We start from the raw sequence: 18,112 nt of genomic DNA, 5'->3' as shown, positions 1-18,112 counted from the left end.
AAATATTTGCAGGTAAATCTATTATATATAATTCTCTTACGTGGCTCCCAAATTTTGGCTGTATTTCTTTTCCGCCGGTGGCAACGTTTGCTTTGTTTTGAAAACACCAAAGCATTCTGCCTTTTAATGATGTGTTTCTGATCTAATATATATAATTTTCTTACGTGGCTCCCAAATTTTGACTGAAGTACTCTGTACAACTAAATAAGATTCTTTTCACAACAGTTAAATATTTACTTTATTTTCTTCATTCATAGAGAAAACAGTCGGCAAAGAATTCTGTTAGGTTAAAAACATTTCGCTAAAAAAATAACGAATTCTAAAGGAAATAAATATAAACAACTTAAAAAATAAAAATGCTATTGCCAGCCATAGATTTTTTTGAAAGTTAACTTAGCAACATAATCAAAATGACATAGAAGCGCAAATAGATCAAAATTATGATACCTGAGCGCTTGACGTAACAAATCCTTCAATTCTAAAAATGTTGTATCGCCAAATGCCCAAATTAACAATTTTGTTCTTAAAGAAATTCTATAAAAAGTTTTAAATAAACAACCTACTTCTACAACTGCTTCTTGAAGAACTTGGCTCATTGATTAAAAATATTGTTTTAATTTTACAGTACTAACTTTACTACTTCTAATTTCATTATTGCTATGACCCTCTTTCATCGCATTTTACAACTTCATGCTAAATTTGAGGACATTAAGTTGCTTTGTGGCTGAATACTGACATTTAGAAATATGTACATAAAAAAAATAATATTTAGAGGTTAAGAGTTGCCTCAGAAAAATTTGAATTGTTGACATTGAACTTAACAATGGAAACAATCGTTTTTGTGAAAAATTGAATTGTATTGTTGACATCAAAACTAAAAATATTTTGCTTCAACTTAACAATACTACCTTAATTTATACTTTAGAATTGCCTCGGAGAAATTTGAATTGTTAGCAATGACTTAAACAAAAAGTTTTATTTTAACTGACAAATACTATATTATAATTTTAACTTTTTCTATGACTATACTCATTTTCTTACTCTTTTCTTTGTTTTTTTATACATTTTATTTTTTTGTGATAAAATAAAAAACCTATAGTTGTTCTGCCTCTGAACACTGATGAAAACACAAAATGATGGGCTTTATCAACAATCAAAAATATATACATTTATTTTACAAGTTCCATATTATTAAGGTGGCGCCCTTCAGAGAATTAAAAATACAAAATTATCTTCATCAAAGCCGATGCTTTACATCCGGCGTTCAGTGGCAGACTACTATTTCATATTGTTTTACAGCACATGGTTTTAGCCCTCTGGTGGGAAAGACTTTAAAACAAAACTTACAACAGTTACTTTTTTTAATAACTGAAATTTAGAATAGTGTGATTAAGAAAAATATGTGAACTGTTTGCAATTTCAAATTAATATTGAAATGTACAGGTTTAGAATTTTCTACAGTGAAAAGTTTTTGGAACTTCAGTATTCAAAAAAGTATACAAAAACTAGACGTTAAGAACGTATCCAATGAGCGAGCAAAGCGAGCATTGGATTGCGAAGCGATCCGAAATGAACTGTGAAAGCAGTTCCGGGGGTTGGTGAGTGCCAGCGAGCAGGGGGCGAAGCCTCCTAGTATAACTATAATCAGCTCTGTTGTGTTGTTTCTAATGCCACTTGCTAATCCAGCAAGCCTGCTTATTTGAACCAAGCATATTTAGGGCATATTGTGCATTACTTGTTTTTCAGCTGAGCTATCTGTGGTCAAAAATACGACATCAGTCACTCACACGTCGCAACCCAATTATAAATAATCAGCTCTAACACATATAATGTTATTAATTTAACATTTTTTCATACCTTAAATAATAATTTATTTTGTTGTTGAATGCCATAAAATATTTGCTTCGAGTTCATCAATGTATGTAAAAGAGATGCAGCGAAATTCAAAAGCAATTTGTCAAATGTTTTGCCATGGTGAGAAAAATAATATATGCATACATTACATGTATACATTATATGTATATATCTGCGAATAATGAAATAGTGTAATATGCAAAGTCTTTAAATGATTCTAATAGGATCAGGATGCAAAGGTTATCTAGAAATCAAGTCACCCACAGCACATTAAAGGAGACAAATTTTATTACCTGAAAAGATATATTGCAAAATATATACCAATATTTCAGTTACTTCTCAACTTAAATATCACTAGAATTGTAACATTTAATAGGAATGGTAGGTAACTTTTTGTAGTCCAGTGTGATCGAAGTGTGCTAGCTGGAAATGGAGTCACCTCATGACAGATTTTTTCTGGAATTCATTATATGTGAGTGAGTGATTTCATAGAGCAGGACAATACCAGCAGTAAGCATATCATGCTTCTGATTCTGAATTGCTTCTCATAAGTTTTCTAGGGTTGCTCTATAACTTTCAGCATTCACCACAGCACCCCCAACAAGAAGTCAACAAACAGAATGCCTTTCCTGTCCTAGGTGACCTTAATTTTAGTGTGGATACTGTTTACCTGAATTTCATTTGGCATAGAGGTCTTTTATGTTACCAATGCATCAAGTATTTGCTTGATTTCAGGGATGGCACTTCAGTTCTAGTTCCAGACTACAGATTTTCCATGATACTGGAATACAAAAACATATCGTACAGTATGACCAGTGTTCCTTTGTTAGAAGTAGCTCAAATATTGCTGTATAGATCTTTCCAAGTGATTATTATGCCCACATATTCTGGTGTGTAAGTCGATCTGTTATTTTTGATTAGGAAATAGCTAATATTTGGTATGCTGGGCGTATAAGTGGACTACTCAAAAAACCAAAATTAAACATTTTTAAAATTAAAGAAGGAAAAAGCATACAAAACTTAATAAAACTGCAAAATTTTGCAAATTAAAAATATTTCACATTGATGTTTCTGGATATGATACAATTGTCCTCAAATAAATGCTATGAGGCATCATTAACCTTAGATAACTGAACTTAAATCAGTGTTAATCTGTAACCAATCATTCGACTAATAAACTACGAATTAAAAAGGCATACTTTATTTCAAGCTAATTAGCACAACGTAAGAAAAAGTATTATATTATTTCAATTAAAAATTGAAATATTATTAAAATTATCATTTGTACTCATGGGAAATGTTAAAAGTGTGCTATTCTCTAATAGCCTTCTTTCAGTATTTGCTTACATATTTTGCCATTCTGCATTTCTTAGATGGAAAGAAAAATTCTGTGTTTGTTTGCAGCACTTTTAGTTGTGTAATCTGTGGGCTTTTCAGTATTCAAAATATCTTTAATGTTGATTTTGATGGACTAAACATTTGACTGTTAGACCATGATTATTGTAAATTTCAAAACGTAGCAAATGTGCAGCTCTTTTTATCACCTTTGACTTACTAATTATGAAGGTACTGTGAGTAAACTAGGGTAATCACAATATCAACAGGAAATCTCAAAATTGGCATGAGTTGATAGTCTATTAGACAAATGTTTAGTTATATAAGGTTAAGTAAACCTTTCAAGGGTATTATTCGATCAACTTGAAATAAATGATTAATGTAAAGAAAATAAACCCTTTCAGAAACAGGAAATATTCGTACTGTTCCTATAGACATGATGTGTCAAATTTTTTATGTGTTGAGCAAAATGGAAATTCAAATGCTATTGCAAAATTTTTTAAAAGGTGCATAAATTCTAATTATTTGGATGGACGTAGCAGATGAAGTAGAATCCATCACTGAGGGAGTTCCGTGTAATGATACTGTTAACATTACTGAATCCAACTCGTGATGTTCTGAAATATTTAAATTTGTAGCTTGATGATATGTTTTAAGAATTTTCATTGTGTTAAATATTTTGAAATACTTTTTATTAAAATAATCTTTCTTATTCTTAATTTTTTCTGAACGTACTTTAAAGTATTGTTTCTAATAAAACCTTAATATTTTAAGAAAATATGATGAAAAAAAAAATACAAAATTCATTTATTATAGCATATTAATAGTTTTTGAAAGGGTTGAATTGATACAGAGTTATTCATATCCATCTCATTGTTTATAATGATGCATCACTATTTCATGATCAACAAATGTCCAACTTTATTACTGGTGAATTAGTCAACTCCTAGATTTTTGTAAACTTTTTGGGTTTAAATAGTCTGCTTATACACTAGGATATACAGTATTATAATTTTTTATATGCCTTGAGAAATTTACTCTCTGGATGACTATCATACATTTAGGTAGTATTTATTTAAACATTATGTTAGAGAGCAATCATCAGATTTGTTTCTTTTCTATTGATGTAATTATTTAATGCCACTGAATCATATGTCAATTATATTTTTGGCTGTAAATAATTAAAGGCAATACATTTTTATAAAATGTAATAGTTATTTATTGCCAAATGTTTTTGTTGTGTAGATTTAAAATATTAAATCACAAATAATATTTGTTTTCCAAGGTTTATGATGCTGGGGATTTTTCGCTGTTGTGCTCTGCAGATAATCCTCGAGATGAACGTTGGATGGGTGGTGATTTCTTAGCTACTGACAGAGTTTTAATTTTTAGTGATAGTGGAAAAGGATATATGAATAGATTACCTTCTAAGTAAATAATTTAATATATTTTAATTAATTTGCTTTTTGCTTGTTTTATTGTTCTAAACAATATTTATTTATTAGCATGCTGCGAGGAAAGAGTATTAGTGTATTTTTTGTCTCAATTTCAATTTCTCAATTTTGTTCTGCTGAATTTTTTAGTTTCATTAGATAAGTATTTAAAGTAGATGTTTTTCTTACTGTGAGTGTTTGTTCTTTTATATACTCATCTATCACAATATATAAAATTGTAAAGAAATCGACCATCAGACATGGCTCAAATTTGGTTTGGTTTTTTTTTTCATTTAAAGTCAAATTAAGCTTAGCTTTCACAGTTAACTTTCACATTTTAATTTCTACATTCTTGTTGCAGAACTATAAAAGTTTTTTTAAAGATTTATCAAATTTAAAACCCTGAGTAGTAATTACATGTTAGTAAGAATGTTATATTTCAGGTTTTTTCAGTAAAATATACTGAAAAATGTAAAATTTTTAAAACAGGGTTTTAAGTGATGAATCATAATAAAAAAAGTGCAGTTAACAAATGTTTGTATCTTCTCAATAAGTTATACTATCGCACAATTACTTTTATGTTACTAAAACTTTTTAAATTGTGCATGTCTGAACTTTTATGAAATACTCTGTTTCTTGCTGCAGTTGAATACTATCTCAGATTATCTATAAGAGCTGAAGAATATTCAAATTTAAATGAAAAACTATTTTGAATATTTTAACTTTTCAGTTGCTATGGAGGCAGTGAACACTTTTTATTCCAACTAACTATTTAATTTACTGTTTCTGAACAAAAATGTCGAGTATAAAACCTTTTTTTTAATTGGACGATTCAGTTATAGATTACAAACATCGAACAAATAATTACAGGGTTTTGGACATCCTAAACTGGTTTTGGACTGGTCTTACTGTCTTAAACTGGATAAAACTGTCTTAAAGTGTCCAAAACCTTGAACTTCGGTAAAAGGTAAAAATTCTATAGGTGTAACCATTGTACACATAATAATTACTTGTATCAATAAATATTTGATATTTTTTATACAATTTACTTTAATTTATCAAAAGAAAATAATATAATATAATAGGAAAAGGTTTATAAATTTTGAACCTCCATAATTCATTGCACAACAAAAGTGAATACCTAATCCTTTAAATATAAATATGCTTTTAATACTGATAAATAATGTTTTTGCATAATAATAAATAATACAATATTAAAAAATAATAATTTTTTTAAAAAAATACTAAATTTGTTTAAAAATCAACCTTTTATTTTAATTTTTAAAAAAATTGTTTTTAAATATAAATATATTAGTTTAAATTGAAAATACAAAATAACTGAAAATGTATTAACAGTTTTGAAGGGCATAACATCAGTTTCAGTTACTGACAATAGTGATGTATCACCACTATGCTAAAAGAATTGAACATGAATGAAATAACAGTATTCTTGAATAGTGCTATAGATAAATAAACCTGTTTATGACTAACCAAGCACTTAGTCCTTAATAACTCAACCTGTATGGCAAGGTCCAACTTCAGTTATGTACTATTGAATGAGAGAACCAATTGAACTTGATTACTGATTAATCTTCCTTTGTTTAATGTTTAAGTCGAAGAGTCAAACAATATTAAAAAACATTATGCGTTTAAATTAAAAACAAATATTCTCTAGTAGATTTAGTTATCAATATGTTATTAGTTCTATGTTTATTTTGCCTTTTAAATATTGTTCAGATAAAATTGTGACATAATTTGAGTAAAAGGGTTTTGGACAGTTTAAGACAGTTTTGTACAAACGGGTTTTGGACAGCACAGTTTAAACCGTGTATTAATCCATTCTGTCCTAAACCTTTTTAACCCTGATTATTATGCAATTACAGTATACGTTCGGTAACTCAAACTTCGATAACCCAAAACCTTGTTTTGTCAAAAATAATATTCCCCTTGGCGTTACGTATCCATCCAATGTTAATTTGAATTTCTATGTCGAAGAGTTTCATCTCAAACCTTTGTTATATTGAATAATTTTCGAAATAGAAAATGAACTATTTCGTAAAATCATCCAATTATCTTACCTTCCTGTTTTTTTTTTATTATTTAAAGTCCTATCAGCATTCAAAAATACCTAAGTACAGGTAAAGATAACATCTATGGAGATCTCACTACTTTTTATGAACATGACAAATTAGTACTTTATGGTAGGTTTTTATTGCTGCAATTAATATTTTATTTGTGGTTGCAGGTTTGATGTAAGTTAAATCTTCTAAATTTATTATGTTAACCATGTATGAAAAAGTTTAAGAAAAATTTAAGTATTTTGTTGCTTTTTTTTTAGTTTTTCATTTTAAGAAATAAAAATTCTTATTCATTTATGTTTCAGGCACAATGCATCAAATGTTGTATTATAATGTAATGACTATATGGTTACTTTTTATTTTTCAATATAGTGATGGCAATTCAAGAGGTTGAAATGACTTCCGAGGATGCAGATGAGAAAGAAAAGACTCCCAAAGTTGATCTCGAAACTTTATCACTCTCTGGTAAAATCATTTTTCTTCTTTAGTTTTTTTTAAACTGTTAATTTTAATATATCAATTTGAAAACACTACAAGTAGTTTATTGTCAAATATTTTAAAACTTATGACCTTTTGTCTATGTGTAACAATATTTTTTTGTATTTCTGTTTGCATAATTTCATTATTACTGATAGTGTTTTGTCTCTAACATAAACATTTTATGAGTTTTTTTTTAAAAAAAAATTTATTAACTTCAGAGTAGGTATGAGTTTAAACAGACAACTTTTAATATTAGGCAGGAGTTATTTAATTTCTAAGTGCATAATTGCCAACTCTTCTGGATTCACCAGTAGTCTGCTGAATTTTGATAGTTTGCCCTGGTCTAACTGTATAGTAAATATTCTCCTGGCTACTTGTATATTTTAGTAAATTCTCTAAAATTGAGTAAGTTTTCTAAAAAAAATATTCATGAAATAGAATTTTTACACAATTTTTAAGTTTGCTTAAATATTTAAACAAGTATTACTGAACATAATGAAGTAAGACTCATTTGCAGCTTTTTTTTACTCATCTTTTTATTTTTTTTTTCATTTTAAAATTTGCTATAACTTTTTATTCCAAAAAATCTAAAGTATCAATAACAAATTACTTGTCCATCATATATACTGCTGTTGTCATATGCCAATTTCCAATACTGACAAGCCAATTTTAAGGCGAAAGGTACACGCGTCTTGTTTTCCAGTTGCGCATCTGTGGCCAAGAATTCGACTTCTGTCATGCAGATGTGCCATAACCCGTTTTGTAGGGAGGACACATTCATGCACCATTCATCCTCAGGTTGTAATTTTGGCCTAAACCAGAGCCTGTCACTCTTTCATACAGGGGGGGTGGGTTAATGGAGTTGAACAACTGCAATGAATATCCTATTCTATTTTTAACTCAATATTCTTAAGCATTTCTCTTAACCACAAAAATCTTTCAGTTACTGGGTTATATTATTTCTATCTTTTTTTGTGAGTGATTAAGATGTATGAAAATTATTTTATATTAATAATGCAGGATTAGCTTTGTTATTGGCTATTTTATATATCGATAAATCACCAGCTATGGATCTGCTGAGTGCCTGTTTGTTTTACTGCTTATTTAAAATTCTTGAGCGTTTTCATTCCTCAGTCCTACACAAGAAACGCAAATGAAACTTTACCACTACTAATGTCTTCCATAAAACTGGACTAAATATTTTCACAAAAACTAATGGGTCTTCATATTTAAAATTATGAATTGGCATAATAAAAGAAAGTTCAAATTCATACATAAATGTAAAATATTGCAGACCATTTGGTTATTAGAGTAAAAACGTTTTGTATTTTGATGACAATAAAAATCCTTAAAATTCCCTACATATGTAAAATATTTAGTATGTCTTAAAACAGTTTATCATAAAATTTTTATTTTTGGATTTTTCCTTTGTCAGTTAATATTTTTATTGCACTATATTTTGATACGTAATAATCCTTGATAATATTACCACTTAATATTTTCTCTTTTCCTTTCAACATTTTTAACTTCTCAGGTTTCATTGTTTACTTTATTTAACAAATTTTGTTATTCAAATTTGCAAAATACATAATAAAAATATTTATTGTTAGTTCATTAAATATCAAAATCAATTGAATGTTCAATGGATAAGATTAGAATATATTCTTAATAAGTGATTAATTCAGCTGCAACACTTATTTAAAATGTCTTTTTATGCAATATTTATTTATAAAGTTAGATGTATTTCTATATAATGTCTACATGTGATTAATGTAATGCAAGTTAAAACAAGTATTTTAAAAATTTAATATTTTTTTCACAATAAACAATAATAAATTGATATAGAAGTTTAATAGACATACATATAAATACATTATTCTTATATACCTATACGATTTCAGAAATTTAGAGCAAGTCAAAAGTTTGATTAATTTTTCAATAAATATCTCCTCTTGTTTTAGATATAAAGCCTCCTTTTGCCTGTTCAAAACTTAACCTTTCATTTTTCCCAATATTTTTTTAAAATTGTGACATAATTTGAATAAAAGGGTATTGTCCAGTTAAAGACAAACTGGTTTTGGACAGGACAGTTTAAACTGTCCATTCTGTCCTTAGACTTGCCAATTCTGAGTTTATTAAGATTTATTTTTAGTTAACTTAATTTTTTAGAAATATTTCATTCATTCAGTATAATCTATATTAATCTTGTAAGTGTTTTTGTTAATTTACATTTATAAATAATTTTTATTTAAATATGAAAAATTCCGATAACCTTACTTATCCTCTACAACCAATAAGTTTTACTAATTGTAATTTTGAATCATTCTTTCACATAATTGAATAAAGTAATTGTTTTATAAAGTAGAAGGAACAAGTCAAATGTATTTAAAATTGTGTGTAACATTTTCTTATGGTGACATATATAATTAATTTTGGGGTGACTTATATAATATAGTTTTTTTTTCTTTCCAAAAACTACTTATTTAGAAAATATTTTTGTTTTTTGTTAATTTTATGTTTATGAAAAACTTTCAACAATTGGAAGAAAAATTTTTTTGTAATAGATAATAGCCCTTGACTAAGGGCTATTGTGTTATCAATATACTTGACGATAATAAATGATATTCATAAATGTTTAATTCCATGTTTTTTTTCTACCTGAATTTAAAGATTTTTTTACTTTTAGCCTATGGATATGGATACAAATGGTAACAAAACACCAACCAGAATAAAGAATGCTAAATCCAGTCAACAGTCATTATTGCCTGAACAAGATATTTATATACATCTCCTTGTTCTACTTCATTTCATTGATGCAGACCAAATTCAGTCTGTAAGTATAAATAATCTTATTTTTAATTTGTTTGTTTATTTTGTTTTTATTATTTCATTTGTTTTGATTTCCTACTGTTAATTTAACAGGGTGGCCACCCACCTAGAATTATCAATAAATTTTTTTACACTTGAAAAAAACCTGAAAAAAAATCGAGGAATTTTTAATGAAAGTTGGAATTTTTTCTTTATTTAAATTATTTTACGATCTGTTATATCCACTTTATTTAAACTGAAAGTGATCTTGAAATATCTTCAACTTAGCAATACTTTGCTTGCATTAAATTTTGGTAGTGGTAAGCAACTAAATTTTTATTTTTTGAAATGCGATCAGCTTCATTTAGAACAGGGATGGGCAAACTACGCCCCCGCGGACGAACTGTGGCCCTCTAGAAGATTTTATCCGGCCCGCGGATGGAATTTTTATTTGCCGATCAGTGGCAAATATAAACAATATACATCCATTTTCTTGTCGACGATGTTTAAAATTATTTCTGTTTTTCCTTTTTTAACAAAGTACTGATGAAGTTTTTGCTTTCTCTATTTTTGTTCTACAAAATATAAATTGATGGAAGTAGTTAGCTCAGGCAGCTTCAATTGGTAAAATGTTGAAAGCAGAAGTTCTTTATAGAATAGCCGTAGATTAACTCCAACTAGCGCTTGTCTCTCTCGAGGAGCTGACTTATGGAATTTAATATAGGTAAATTGCACTTCACATTTGGCAGACTGCGCATTTTCCGCTCCAAAGAGCGGACAATCTAACAATCATCTGAAGCAGTCGTTTCTAAATACTATTCCAAAGTTTTACAAATCATTACCAAAAGCTAGTTTCCGAAATTTAATATTTCATGCTCAGAAAATCAGTGCATGTTTGCTTAATCTTATATATGGGACCAAGAGTTTTCAACTATGAACCTTAGAAAAAATCATTTCAGAAGTAAACTAACAGCAAAGCATTTAGCCTTGTTCCTTAAAATAAGCACATCTCACTTCCAACCTTGTTGTAAGGAACTTTTAAAAATGAAATCGCAATTTCCTTCATCTTATTAAATATTTAAATTAAAACTAGCATATCACCTTTTTTTCTTAAATTTTGAAGTTTTTACTTGGCCCACCAAACATTTTTTTTCCTTGATTTTTGGCCCCTCGACCAAAAAAGTTTGCCCATCCCTGATTTAGAACATTTTAAAGCAATCATTTTACTTTAAGCTTGAAAAATGTATGTATTTAGAGAAAAAAATTTTTTTTTAAAAAAAATAATAAACCTACAAGCATAGCAAATTACAACAATAACAGACATTCAATTATTAGGTAAATGAGATAAAATTTTTTAGTAATTATTGGGCCTGTAATTTTCAAATGAAACTGCAGAGGGATTATTAAAAAGAAGTGTATTAAAAAGAGATAAAAAATAGTTCCTGGATGCATATAAAATTTTTTTTCATTAATTTAGCACAACCGGGGACATGTGCTCTTTCTTGTTCAATACAAGTAAATCCAAGTAAAAGGTAAGTAAAAGGTTCCGCTAAAAGGTTCCAAGTAAAAGGTTCCGCTAAATACAAGTAAAAGGTATATTAGTTAATATCTTCTACTTTTAAACATCAAATACAATGGATTGTATGGCTCAGGGGATTCAATGACTGGTCAATACGAATTCCGGCTTGAACCGACCACTGTGCTGACGTGAAATATCCTCAGTGGTAGACGGATCATGAGTTAGAGTTCCCTTGCCGTCAGGTTAACCGTGGGAGGTTCTCGTGGTCTTCTTTTCCATGTAGCACAAATACGGGTTAGTTCCACTGGAAATTAGATGATTATTAAAAGCATCTTTAGGGAATAAATGCCTCTGCTCATTTTTTCACTTAGATTAAAACTGGCAATGACAGATTTCTGGTTGTATCTGTATTGTGCTTGTTTTGCTAGAAAGTTTTAAAAATTCTTTATTTCTATCTTTAAGTGTTAAAAAAAAGTATATTGGGTTTTAAAACTTGTTTTATCTATTCCAGGCCATCTGCGATGGTGTGATTGAAGCTACCATAAATCATGCCCAAGGCTATATGCCATCTAAACAAACTGTGGATGTTTACAGTACTGATGAACCTTAATCTGCCTTTCATAAAAGGATAAGTTTCAGCCTGGATATTTGCAATAAATCTGTCAAGGTATTCTTATTTTATTTATGATTCTTATTCCTCTAATAGTTTCTTTTTTCTATAATAAAATGATGCTGTATCCATGTATATAAATCTACTGTAAACAATAACAATTGTAACAATTTTTGTAATTTTTATTCCTTTGTTTTTTCTATAATAAAATAATTGAACCTGGAAAATGTATTTATGCGTAAAAGTGATAAATTTATTTTTCTTGATGAAGTTTGACAAAATTAAAATTAATTTCAAAAGGGCTAGAAAAAAAATATGCAAACTAAACGTTTTTGCAAGTTCCTTATAATAACTGTTTTTTAATTTAAAAAAAACTTTTTAGTTTTCTTTTACACAAAGATTTTTAATTTTTGATAAGTCCTTAAAATTTTGGACTTTTTGGATACTCCTTGGATTTCTTCTTCTGATCTCTGTATAAACCCTGCATACAAAAAGTAAATTTTAATTAATACTAATTATTTTATTAAATATTAGTTGAAAAATTTAGAATTATAAGGTATAAAATTTTTTACATCATTTTAAAGTATGTAATTTTACATCACAAAATACAAAATTGGAGCAAAACCGGTTGAATAGTTCCTGAGAAATCTAATTTCAAAAAACCTGTATATTTAAAATTTGATTTTTCACGAACTATTTACCCAATTTTGCTAAAATATTTTGTATTTTGACATGATGTAAAATACTTTAAAATGATCTAAAAAATTTTATATCTCACAATTCAAAATTTTTTCGTCTATTATTTGATAAAATAATAAATAGATAGTATTTCTTTTTTGCAAAAATTATTCAATCCACTAAAAAAGTTTTTGATGTGACGAAGTACGTAAAAAGTAAAATTAACAGTAAAGGGTTTAAACTGAATACCGCTCTTCAGCCAAACAATGGGAACCATATTTCCCAGATTGCAGCTACCCCTTATATTTTGGGGGTCAGAAATCTGAATTCATTCTAAAAAAGGTATGTTTAATCTGAGAAAGTACGTTTTTGTGTCTGATTTCCTAACATTCCTATTGTCTGCACTTATTAATTAGCATATTTGAGGTCACCCCCTCCAGCCATTAAGATTGAGTCCTAGAATCGGACACACCACAGTAAATGGGTGTGAACTTGTTATATCTTTTAGTGACTAGTTTGTATGGACTGATAGATAAATCTTCTATCTAAGCATGCATTGCAGGACTTTGAATTGTAGATTTATAATGAAGGAATGCTAAAACATGCCAGAATAGTGCTTATCCACAAGTGTTGAAATAAATCAATTTGTTCAGAGATGAAGTTCGATCTTGCTATAAGTTGAGTTGAGGTTTATAGTTAAAGGGTTAAACATCCTGAAAAGAAACCAATCTCTCTTGATGAGTGCTTATGCATGGCTAATATAATCATAGCTGCAAACTCTACAGGATTTTCAGTAGACTACTGGATTTTGGCAGTTTCTCCTGGTCTACTGGTTTAAATAAAATTGTTAAAATCCTGGTTTTCGTACATTTTAGAAAATTCCCCAAAATTAAGTACATTTCCTAAAAAAAAATCCCTACTGAAATAGAATTTTTGAACAGATTATTGCTTGCTTGCTTAAATATTTAAATAAGTATTACTAATACATAATGACAAGAATCTCATTTATAGAAATCAGTTCAAAACTTTATTTGTTCTAAAAAATGCTCTGTTTATTTTTATTCGGAATTCTTTCTAAATTAAAAAAAAATCTTTTAACTATCTTTTATGCATTAAATGCCTATTAATATTCAAAATAAGGAGTAAACTTAATACATAACATTTCAAGTATGTTTAATGTCAATCATAAGTGGAAAATTTTTCAGTTTTTCTATTTTGATGACTATAAAACTCCTTAAAACTCCCTATGTTTATTTAGTTCATTATGCAACAATTATCATGAAATTTATATTACGTAAAATCTACCGGAGTTTTTCCTATCCATGATGATTCTCTACGTTGGGTTCAAAATAACAAGGCTATGGCGTTGAACATTGGTAAACTCAAAATTTGGTCTTCTGTTCCAAATTAGGTCTGTGTAATCTAAAAAATTATTTCAATGTTCGTAGATGAGTCCTGTTTTAACAATTTACATTGATTTTGAGAAGAACTACGTTTTAATAGTTTAAAGATACTTATGTCTGGCCTTCGTGTCACTATGTTAGTCAAATAATTGAACTTTCTCAATATCACTTCAATTGGAGTTCCATTACAGCTAAGAAAACGCTTCTTTAAAGAGCGTAAGAGTAGGCAAGTATGATAATTAAATGTCCATGTATGTGAGATCATAAATATGAGCCATAAAAGAATTATTATTATTATTATATATATATATATATATATATATATATATATATATATATATATATATATATATATATATTATATATATATATATATATTATATATATATATTATATATATATATATATATTATATATATATATATATATTATATATATATTATATATATATATATATATTATATATATATATATATATATATATATTATATATATATATATATATATATATATATATATATATATATATATATTTTTTTTTTTTTTTCTTTCTTTACAAACTCAGAAAATACAGGGAATTTTGTTTCTTATTACGGACTTTTAAAAAATGGTGATCACTCAAAGCGTAATATATGGGATATTTAAGGATGATATTTCAATTATACTAAACTATTTCATTTACTATAGCATCCTTTAAATATGTTCAGCTGCTCCTTTTTTCTTTCAAGCTTTTCCCTCATCTGAAATTAGTATAGTTAGCTAAATATAACTGGCGCAAGAGAACATTAGTTGTTGTGTTTCCTCTTAATATATTGTGTATAATCTGCATAGCAAAAACACAAAGAATTTTTTTCTCCACATTTGAGTAATTTTTTATTATAAGATATCAAAATTTTATATTATTAGGTATATTTATGATGAACATAAACGTGATAAAATGTTAAATATTTTAACATTATGAAGCTATTACTGCTCCTATTATGAATGTCACATGCCATGCTAAATTTTTTTTCAGCTTTTGATGTTTTACTTTGTTGTTTTTTTTGTGTTAATAAACAACCACTCATTTACAAAGTTAATATATGTTCTGTTTTTCCAAAAAATTTACAGAGAATGTCCGACTGTTATGGATCCTTATTGTGGCTGGAATGAATACAAACTAGCATGTCTACCTACAACCCTAGAATCCTCGTGCCAATTTCTGGCATCAAGAAAGAACTGCTTGTCCAAATAAAAACATGCCAGGTTTGTATTCGTTACCTTAATATTATACGCGCTGCATGTGGTCATATATTTATGATTAAGCTTTTTTAATAACACGTATATTTTAATTGTGAAAAATTCCTGTACAAACTAAACCTTAAATGATAAATATGTTGGCTAAAGTGAGTAATTTCTGAAATTTATCATATTAACTTGTTATTATTAAAAATTCACTACTGATAACTGTTGTCTGTTTATTAACAAAGTTCATCTTCAATCATTAATAATGTAAAAAAAATTTTTCTTTGAACTAACAATATAGTTTTAGCATTTATATCTTAATTGCAGAATTTTAAATATTTCATTGTGGAATAACTTACCTACTAAAGAAAGTCAGAAAATGAGAAAAAAAAATACGTGAACAATTTTAAGCACCTGTTTTTTAAATCATAATAGGATTATTTCCTTATAAAATTTCATTTTAATATATTTGCAATAAAATATGGTTTGGAAGATTGTATTTCAGAGCTAGGAAAAAATAGTATGTGCCTAATTATCAGGTTTACTGAAGAAAAAAAATAGTCCATATTAAATAACTATTCTTTGCAGACGATGTATATCTAAGAGAGACTACATTAAATTTTCACTTCCTTTATTTGTATTCTGAAAAATCTAAATGAATTATTATATTTTTAAATGACATTTCAATACTGCTGCAAGTACCAATACAAGAATATTAATTGAAATTTATTAACAAAGCAATAAGCTTATAATATATTACATTTAAAAAATAATAATCAATTTAAAAACTTGTAAAGATTGCATGTGTCATTATTTTTGAAAGTGGTATAAGTCTTAAGTTTCTTAAAGGTTAATGTTTGAATGAATTTAAAAATATTGGAAAGATTAATAAATTTGGGTGATTTTTTAACACTCTAATTCGATGAAACGTCAGATATAGCAAAGATAATCTCTAAAATCTATATAAACTACTTTTTAGCTCGAAATAGATTCGAAAATTGTGGTTCACATATTAAAATGCATTGTAAATTTTTTAATCTGCGACTTTTCTTTTTAAAAATCATTAAAAAAATATTTGATTACTATTAAGTTTTTTACAACAGATTACAATTAGGAGATTAATATTAGACTTGATGTAATGGAAACCTTGTTGGATTTTTTTTAAAAACTGGAATGGTAGTTTTTTAAAACTAAAAATAGTAATATATAGGTAAATTAAAATAGCAATAAGTTTTTATAGTAAAACATTAAAATGTAAATCTATACAAGTAATTAAAAAGTTTAAAAGTGGTCACTGGTTGAGAATTTCAAAGAAGTGTTCAAATTTTTTTGTTGTCATTTTACGGTCCTGTGGATTTAGTCTAGCTTGAATAATAAACAGTTATGCATTGAGGAAAAAATTGTAGTTTTGATCTCTCGTCTTCTCAAGAAATGTTTAAATAAACATAATGAAAAGTCACATACTATTATTTGAAAAGATCGTTTATAATCCTTTAAGTACTTTAAAATTTATGTCTCGAACTTCTTTTATTATAACTAAAAATATTTTCTTTTTTCAGGGTTTTCCATTATTTGGGATGCAGTTCCATTATTTGGGATGAACAAGTTTGTTACTTTTTGTCTTTATTTGATACCAATTATGTGTTTTTGAATTTTTAAAAAATTTAATTGTAGCAGGTAGTTAATTTAATTGTAAAACAATTTTGTTTATGAAAACATCGGGTAGATGTTTAGTCATTAAGATAAATTGAGAACTGGCCACAAGCAACAAAAAGAACTTCAATACAAAAGGAAAACCAGTAACAATATTCACAAACACATTTAATAAGGAAGACTCAAATACAAAGAAACATGGACAATCAAATTAACCTTCTGTTAGACGCGCACTTGTTCCGAATCGCGTTGCACCTGTAAGGTGTTTTTGTTTTTTTTTTAAGTCAAGTGACATTTATTCTAGTTCAAATAGTTAATTGTTACCTAGTTAAGATTCTTTAGGTAGATAAAGTATTAAAAAACTTATTTAATTAGTAAAATATATTAAAAAACTGTATCACAAATAATTGCACAACATAAAGAAAAACAAAGAGAAGTAAAATTGTAAAATAACATGGAGAGTTTTGTATATCGATAATTTTGTATATCGATAATTTTGTATATCGATAGTTTTGTATATTTTGTATACTTATTTCAATATCACATGTTAGTATAAAAATAATATCTTAGAGAGGCTGTCTGATGCAGAACTATCTTCATGCGAACAAGAATTTTTGCAAGAGGTCTTTACAAATTGTTGTTACATGACTAAAACATAAGTATTTTCCTCAAGTAGCACAAGTATACTTTCTATTTTTTCATTGTTTACTTTTTTGACATGGCTCGCACAATTTTCTTTTCTTGGCTTGATTTTCAAACAGTGAATTTTCTGCGGCTTGAGAAGTTTGTTTCTGCCAATCGAAGGCGAAGTACTGACGATAAATTTTTCTTGCACCTGAGTCGGATCATTTCATCCATCACAAGATGTTTAACCAATTGACGCAAGAAGATTCTGAGGTTTTTCACTTCGCAACCATTTTTTGTGTATATAACTTGATCATTTATACCTGCTACGTTGAGTAGGGCAGAAAATAAGATAAAATATATATATTTAAATCATAAAAATATTATATCTATAAAACTTGCGTCAATGGTCC

General features: G+C 27.5%; 1 long non-coding RNA gene across 1 annotated transcript; it reads left to right on the top strand.

The window, feature by feature from the left end:
• Positions 1-4,594: 4,594 nt before the first annotated feature.
• Positions 4,595-15,443, top strand: LOC147802113 (uncharacterized). Its single transcript, XR_015429959.1, has 3 exons — positions 4,595-4,620; positions 7,073-7,165; positions 15,309-15,443. It is a non-coding gene; the product is annotated as an uncharacterized LOC147802113 (long non-coding RNA).
• Positions 15,444-18,112: the final 2,669 nt, after the last annotated feature.

This window comes from Parasteatoda tepidariorum, chromosome 10 (assembly GCF_982258835.1).
Source record: "Parasteatoda tepidariorum strain Cologne lab strain chromosome 10, Ptep-v5.0, whole genome shotgun sequence".
Taxonomy (NCBI): domain Eukaryota; kingdom Metazoa; phylum Arthropoda; class Arachnida; order Araneae; family Theridiidae; genus Parasteatoda; species Parasteatoda tepidariorum.
The sequence above is the reverse complement of the archived record's forward strand: the minus strand, read 5'-3'. Positions and strand labels throughout refer to the sequence as shown.